The sequence below is a fragment of the Pseudophryne corroboree genome, chromosome 3 (genome assembly GCF_028390025.1).
Source record: "Pseudophryne corroboree isolate aPseCor3 chromosome 3, aPseCor3.hap2, whole genome shotgun sequence".
NCBI lineage: Eukaryota > Metazoa > Chordata > Amphibia > Anura > Myobatrachidae > Pseudophryne > Pseudophryne corroboree.
This window is the reverse complement of record NC_086446.1, coordinates 758,912,972-758,921,514: the sequence shown is the minus strand read 5'-3', so window position 1 is coordinate 758,921,514 and position 8,543 is coordinate 758,912,972.

Below are 8,543 nucleotides of genomic sequence, written 5' to 3'. Positions count from 1 at the left end.
ACCGGAATCGAATGGTGAAGTTCGGTACGGTTCGGTTCTCAGAGAACCGAACCAGCTCATCTCTACCTTAAAGATTGTACTCCGTTTGTAGCTAGTCTAAGTAGCGAATAAGTCAATTTAAGTGATCCCTTCGTAATCCACAGTCTTAAAAAGGAGTAAGCAAAATATACGTTATGATAAGAATTTACCGTTGATAACGTGATTTCTCTTATGTCCACAGGTATCCACAAGATAACATTAGGATATGCCGGAGCGACAGCGGAAATGGTACCAAACAGGTCATGAGCTTTCTGGCTTCTCAGGATGCATCGGGGCTTCACCATATAATCCCGCCCACTGACTCAGTCAAATTAGTTCTTTCCACAGCAATTAGGCAGGAGCATCAGGTAGAAACCTATTTAAGCAATAAGAACACACATGCACAGCCTTCCATGCAAGAGGAAAGAGGTTTAGCGATTGTCAAGATCCTCAAATCAGGTGCGTCAGGGTGGGACCCTTGTGGATACCTGTGGACATAAGAGAAATCACGTTATCAACGGTAAATTCTTACCATAACGTATATTTCTCTGGCTGGGTCCACAGGTTATCCACAGGATAACATTGGGATTCCCAAAGCTAGATTTAGTGGTGGGGACACTCCTGATTAGACAGGAGGACCTTTCGCCCGAATTCAGCATCACGAGAGGCAAAAGTATCCATGGCATAATGTCTGATGAATGTGTTTATGGAAGACCATGTGGCTGCCTTACAAATCTGTTCTGCTGAAGCACCATGTTGTGCTGCCCGTGAAGGACCTACCTTACGTGGAGAGTGTGCAGAGACAATAGCCAGAGTAGAGAGATCAGCACGAGAATAAGCTTCTGATATTAACATTCGGAGCCATCTTGCCAGCATCTGTTTACTAGCAGGCCATCCTCTTCTATGAAATCCGTAGAGGATGAAGAGAGAATCTGTTTTTCTGATGGCACTAGTATGATCTATGTAGATTCTTAATGATCGGACCATGTCCAGCGACGCTTCTCCCGCAGACAGTCCCGATGCCTGAAATGCTTGGACTACAATCTCCTCGTTAAGGTGAAACTTTGAAACCACCTTCGGAAGATAACCAGATCTAGTTCTGAGAACTGCTTTATCTGGAAAAAAACATAGGAAAGGAGACTTGCACGACAGTGCTACTAAATTTGACACTCTTCTAGCCGATGCCATTGCCAGTAGAAAGAGCACTTTAGCCGTTAACCACTTAAAATCCTTCAGGGACCTCCTTTTGAACCACTTAAGAGAGCAGATCTTAAGAACCAGATTCAAATCCCAGGGAGCAGCAGGAGGAACAAACGGAGGTTGAATATGTACAACTCCCTGAAAGAATGTACGCACATCCTGTAAGTCAGCAATCTTTCGCTGAAACCACAAAGTCAATGCTGATACTTGAACTCTCAAGGAAGCTACTTTCAATCCCTTATCCAATCCTGCTTGAAGAAAATCCAAAATCCTTATCCAATCCTGCTTGAAGAAAATCCAAAATCCTGGATACTTTAAAAGATCTTGGATTCAAACTTTTTTCACTACACCAATGAATATAGGCTTGCCATATTAGATGATAAATACGAGCTGAAGAAGGTTTTCTTGCTCTAAGCATAGTTTGAATTACTTGTTTTGAAAAACCTCTAGCTTCTAGGATAGAGGTTTCAACAGCCACGCCGTCAAAGAAAGACGATCCAGATGGCTGTGACAACAAGGACCCTGCATTAGCAGATCTGGATGTTGAGGGAGCAGTATTGGTGCTTCCATGGACATCCTTAGTAGATCTGTGTACCAATGCCTTCTTGGCCAAGATGGAGCTATTAGAATTACAGTACGACTCCCTTTGCTTGCTTTATTTTCCTTACTACTCTGGGTAACAGAGAGATTGGAGGGAACAGATATACCAGATGAAATTTCCATTTTACTGACAGTGCGTCTACAAGGACCGCTCCGGGAACCTTTGTTCTTGATCCGTACATCGGAACTTTGTTGTTTAGACGAGACGCCATGAGATCTATCTCTGGTAGACCCCATCTGTTCACTATAGTCTGAAACACTTCTGGGTGTAATGCCCATTCAGTTTCCTGAATGAAGTGTCGACTGAGAAAATCCGCTTCCCAGTTCAGTACCCCTGGAACAAACACTGCTGACAATGCTGGATGATGGAGTTCTGCCCACCTTAGTATGGGAGCCACTTCCTCCATCAATCTTTTGCTGTGAGTTCCTCCCTGATGATTGAGGTACGCTACCGCTGTTGCATTGTCTGAGCGAATCTGGACTGGTCTTCCTTGCAGACTGTCCTTTGCCTGAACTAGAGCCATATAAATGGCCCTTATTTCCAACAGATTTATTGGCAGGCAACTTTCCCTTATGGTCCATTTTCCCTGGAACCAAAGGCTTTCAAGTACCACTCCCCAGCCTTGAAGACTGGCATCTGTTGTCAGGACTTGTCATTCTTTTATCCAAAAGGGTATCCCCTTGTTTAAATGGTCTGTCTGTAGCCACCACGCTTTTTTACGTTTACTGGAAACTTTATCATCTGTTTTTTTATTGTCAGATGATTTCCGTTCCTTTTGGTTAGAATAAGGTGCTGTAGCAGTCTGGAGTGGAATTGCGCATATTCTACCATGTCGAAGGTTGATACCATCAGACATAACAGTCACACTGCTGCATGGACTGACATTTTGTCAGTGTGCAACGCCTCCTGAGTCATGACCTGCACCTTGACTATCTTTTTCTCTGGTAAGAAAACTCTCTGTAGACCAAGTCCAAGATGGCCCGCAAATGAACCATCCGCTGTGACGGATTCAGAGACGACTTTTCCCAATTTATGAGCCAGCCGTGTCTCTGTAGACAAACTACTGTCTGTTGAAGATGGCTCAAAAGTAACTCCTGCGAATGCGCTAGGATTAACAGGTCGTCGAGGTATGGAAATATTCTTATCCCCTGCTTGCAGAGATATGCTGCCATCACCACCATAATTTTGGTAAACACCCTGGGTGCTGTTGCTAGCCCAAAGGGTAAGGCTTGGAACTGAAAATGTTGCTGGAGGATGGCAAACCTGAGGTAACATTGATGAGACCTTGCTATAGGCACATGTAGGTAAGCACCCTGCATATCCAGAGATACCATGTAATCTCCCGGGTTCCATAGCCAACATTATGGAGCGTAACGTCTCCATGTGGAACCTTGGAATCCAAATGTATTAGTTTAACATTTTGAGATTGAGAATTGGTCGTAACGACCCATTTGGCTTCTGAATCAAAAATAGATTGGAGTAAAAACCCTAACCCCATTGTAATGGGGGTACTGGGATAATCACACCTGACTGAAGCAGTTTCTGTACTGCTTCTTGCAGGGCATTGGCCTTCGACTCTATACGAGACGGGCTGGTGCAAAGAAATCTTTGAGGAGGCTGCCTCCTGAATGGGAAACCATAACCGAGAGATACCACCTTCTGCACCCAGGCATCTGTCGTCGACTGTTGCCATATGTGTGCAAACTGAAGGAGTCGGCCCCCAACCCTGGAATCCTCCAGGCGGAGGCCCGTCTCTTCATGCTGACGGCTTCTGTTCAGGCTTGGAAGCTGGCTTTCTACTAGCCCATTGTTTCCTACCCCTGGCTTTGAACTGGGGTTGCTTAGACTCCTCTTTAGCTTTCACTTTGCCTTGCCATCGAAATGGTCGAAACTTTGAACCCTTAGTCTTAGGGTTATAACTAGTCGGAAATCTGACCTTCTTGGAATCAGCTTCCGATTCTAGAATATCTGATAATGGTTTACCAAATAATATATTACCAACAAAAGGCAATGCTTCCAATTCTTTCTTGAATTCTGCATCTGCTTTCCAGGTGCGTAGCCAAACTGCTCTACGAGCAGCTACTGTCAAGGCTGATGCTTTAGAAGCAATCGTACCCATATCAATTGCTGCTTCTTCCAAATATTGGGCAGCTTGTCTTAAATGACTTAAATGATATTCCTGCTCCCTATTAGGAGGAGAGAGGCCATTCTCTAGTTCCTCTACCCATTCGCCCATTGCCTTTGCTATCCAGGCCGAAGCCATAGCAGGTCTTACTACTGCTCCGGAGAGAAAAAATATATTTTTCAAGAAGCTATCTACCCTTCTGTCTGTGACATCATTTAGTGAGGTAAACAGAGGTGGATTGGCCATAGGGTTCACAGGGAAGATTCCTGGTGGGCCGACGCACTAGTGGGGCCTGTTTTGTTTGAGGACATGTGGTCCTTTTTATAGACTTAATGAATAAGATGCAAAATAATTTGCATATATGAAAATGACTTTGCCACTTAGCCAGTGATTGCAGATGATCTAGTGTATGCTCTGTCTGCCTGCTTGGCTGACATATAAAATTGAGTGAATAGTGATTGGGATACGGTTTGTGTAATAAGCAAGAAAATATATCTTTCTAAAGAATTATATAGTTTTTAAAATTCTGAAGATGTATCGTATAATGTGCTCATAATATTTAATTGTATTTATTTTTAACTTCCCCCTTGATGCTGGACAAGCCCACTATCTGGAAAGTCTCGGGGGGAGGGTGCTGCTGCCATGGCCCATGGCTAGACCTTACACCTCTGGTGCTGCCCATGTGGGGCCACTAGTACAAATTTTTCCAGGGCCGCTTTTTGTTCCCAATCCGTCCCTGAAGGTAGAGGACAATGGCAAAGCAGATTTATGCACCAGTCGCAGTACATGTGCATCTACTTTAGGAGGAACTTCTCTTTTTGAACAATCCACAGCTGGAAATGGATAATAAGAATCCCATTTTTTCGGAATCTTGTACTTTTTACTGGGCGTCGCCCAGGATTCTTCCATCATTTCCGTCAGCTCATCTGACGCTGGGAATTCAGATTTAACTGTCTTTGTTCATTTAAACACAGGTGCTTTAGACTTTGACACTGTTTTGGATGATTCCTCCAAAGAGAGAACAGCCTTCATAGCATCAATAAGTTCAGTTACATCCTCTGAACTGAAACTCTGCGACTGATCATCATACGGAGTATTTGAATATACTGTATCATCATCTGTTGTATCATCTTGTGTAGTCTGCCACATAAACGTATCTGCCTTAGTCTTACCTGTCCCTTGTTTACTTGTAGAGGCTACTGGAACTAAACCGTAGGAAGAGAGCTGCATGTATGGGTTAATAGTGTAACCTATTCCCTGGGGTGGCGCTGCCGGAGTTAACCTGTCCGCTATTGAAAATAAAAGTCTGTGCGAACATACTCCACGGAGGCTTTGCTGGTTGTTGAACCAAATCCTGTTTTTTTCTTTGCTGAAAAGCAAAACAGTTTGCACATAACCCCTCATAAGTGACCAACTGGCCTATACCAATTTACCCTGTTTTGCAAGATAAACATGTTAGGGATGTAGGAGTGTCTGATAATTTCTCCTAGTCACTTTTTCCGCTCACAGACATGGTAATATTCTGTTTATGACTACACAATTTGTGACTGAAAATCACATATATACAAGTATATAGAAGTGAGATCAAGCTGACCACAACCGTGCACCTGATTTGAGGTTCAGAACAAAACTGACAACATATAAAAGTCAGCACACATACAAGCAGTCAGTCACATGTTAAAACATTAGTCATAGTCATATGAGAATACAATCACCATCATAACAACTTACAAGTAGGAAAATTGTATTTCTGTTTTTAACTTTTTTTTTCAAACATAACATGCAGAACACAGTAATATACAGGTCTCATATGCAATATGTTCCAAAATCAACAATTCATACTAACAAGTAGAGAGAATTTTTAGTGCTGTATAACCCATTTCTCCATAGAGTGGGATACAGGGAGACTCACCACACTTCCATATCCATCAAATACGCTCGCAAGACGCTGAGTGGATTCAGACGCTACTAGTGTACACTACCGCTCCTGATAACCGATGAAAGACACGGATGCTCATTAATGGACGCTCACTAATGGACGCTCAGTGAATGCCATGTGTATGCAGACGCTAAGGCCTGCGACTCGGTCTAGGCGGGATCTCTAGTGTACACAACCGCAGTGTCTAAGCTGCGACAGAGTACCCTCGTGGTAGCGTCTGAGACGGAAGTGAGGTCATTCAGTTCATGGACGGGAGACGCACGGAAACTGGTCATGAACTTGGGGGAGGGGCGGCCAGGAGAGCGTCTGATTCCCCCATTGACTTAAACTCTAAGGATCGCAGCCTCAACCTAGTCCTGGCGCCTATGATCCCTAAAACATAGCGCTGTCACACCTGAGTGTGTTCGGCGCATCAACACACTGTTTGTAGTCTCCACCAAATGCAGTGTAGCGGTGTCCGGAACCCCTAGTAAGAGGAAACCGATGCCTTACCTTCTCCCCATGCTCCGGGCCACAGCCTGGTTACGTCTGCTGGACCTGCTAGAATCATCTGACACAGACGCCTGTCGAGACAGCAATGTACCGCGAAGGTAAGCGTTGTTGCGACCCGGTGTGGAGTTGTTAGAGCGACTCTTTCTAGTATGCGTTTAAGACACTATTAAGAAAAGTCACTTAAGAAAAAATAAAACCATAGTAAGACTATAAAAATAATAAAAAGCTACAGGTTGCTATAACAGCAGCCCTGTGACCATGGCCGGCTCCTTGCCACACCAAACAAAAAACTGATTTGACGGAGTCAGTGGGCGGGATTATATGGGGAAGCCCCGATGCATCCTGGGAGGCCAGAAAGCATGTGACCGTTTGGTGCCATTTCCGCTGTCGCTCCGGCATATCCCAATGTTATCCTGTGGATAACCTGTGGACCCAGCCAGAGAAATTGATAATTGAAAGTCAATATCACAGTATAGACCAAGCACAGTTCCGTAATACAGGTTAGCGGTAGCAGATATACAGTATATGGCAAGTAGTTCAATGCAGGTGAATAATGGCAGCAGATTTCTAATTTGAACCAGCTAGTGTTATCTTGCCGTTTCTAACAAGGGTTAGTAAGCATTGAGTATGGAGAGGCAGGAGGCTTAGCAATGTAAGTGGCAGCATTCAGGAGTAAGCTGGTAATTGAAATGTCTCAGTTCTATGTTCTCGTTTTATAAAGGGCAGGAAAGATATACTTGCAGCAGCCTTATGACAGTAAGCAGGGAGCAGAGTGTTAAGCAGAGTTGCATGGTACTGGAGAGAGCACTATAGTTCCTGTGCCACGCTGCCTTTCACCACCTGACAGGGTGGCTTTCCCTTAATCTGAATGAGGTTCCCCATTCTACTATCAACGGAGTTTCTCCTTGCCTCCCCTGGGACGCGACGTCCCTAACCAAGTGTACAGTCTATGGGCAGGCAGCTATAAAGATGGCCACCGGTAAGGAGGACCAATAATTCCCGGCACTATCAATAATTTGAACAGTCAGTAGCGCGAGGTGAAGAGCAGCTAGGGACTGGAGATGGCTAACTGAAAGCGGCCCCTAATGATGCCCAGCACCCACTAGCGGATCTCTGGTGTCTTGGAGAGCTGAACAGGGAGGGGAAGTGTTGCGATTTACTTGCGGCTGCCGCTGCTCTGGGTGTACCAGAGTCTCTCACTGACACGGGATCCCGGCTCCCTACGATCAGTAACCTCCGGATGGCTCAGCTCTCCACAGCGTGGCTAGTAAATGCGGCTCTCTGCATGGCACCTCTCGCTCTCCTCTCTCTGCCGGCATACGATCTCCTCCGCTTTACCGCAGTGCAACATCAGTCTTCGTGCGGTTACCTCAGAGAACCACTCCTCACAGCGTCTCTCTCCCTGTCACCTCAGGAGACTCCTCAGCAATCACCTCAGGAGGTAACCCCGCCACCTACTCTTCCCGCTCTGCACCACCCAATCAGCAGCTTTGATACCTGCTGCTCTGCAGGTCAGCACCTGGGTCCTAGCACTCCACAAGTTGCTGTCCATTGGTTGCTGTCGTTGCAATCTAAGCAAGGGGAAGCTGTTAACCCTTTCAGCTGCACTGTGCCGACTAGTGAGAAGTTAGGGTTCCTTTTAAGGAAAATTTAGGTGTCTCACCCAGGTTGTCTCCAGTATATGGGTGATGGTACCTATATAGCCACATATATCCCCATAAATCCAAGTTAACAGGATATCCATGTCAGAGTGTCACACATACTGTATGTAATGTGGTGGCTACGTATGTAATGTGGCGCTATTTGTGTAATTAGGTATAAATACGTGTGATGTGGTGCTATTCATGTAATGTGTTGCTATTCCTGTAATAATGTGGTGGCTACGTATGTAATGCAGTGCTATTTGTATAATGAGGTGCTATACGTGCAATGTGGAACTATTTGTGTAATGCGGTGCTATACATGTGATGTGGGGCTATTAGTGTAATGTATTGCTATTAGTGTAATAATGTGGTGACTATGGGGTCTATTTGCTAAGCCTTGGATGGAGATAAAGTACCAACCAATCAGCTTCTGACATGTCACAGGCTGTGTTTGAAAAATGACAGTTGGGAGCCGATTGCCTCAGTCTACTTGATCTCCATCCAAGGCTCAGTAAATAGACCCCT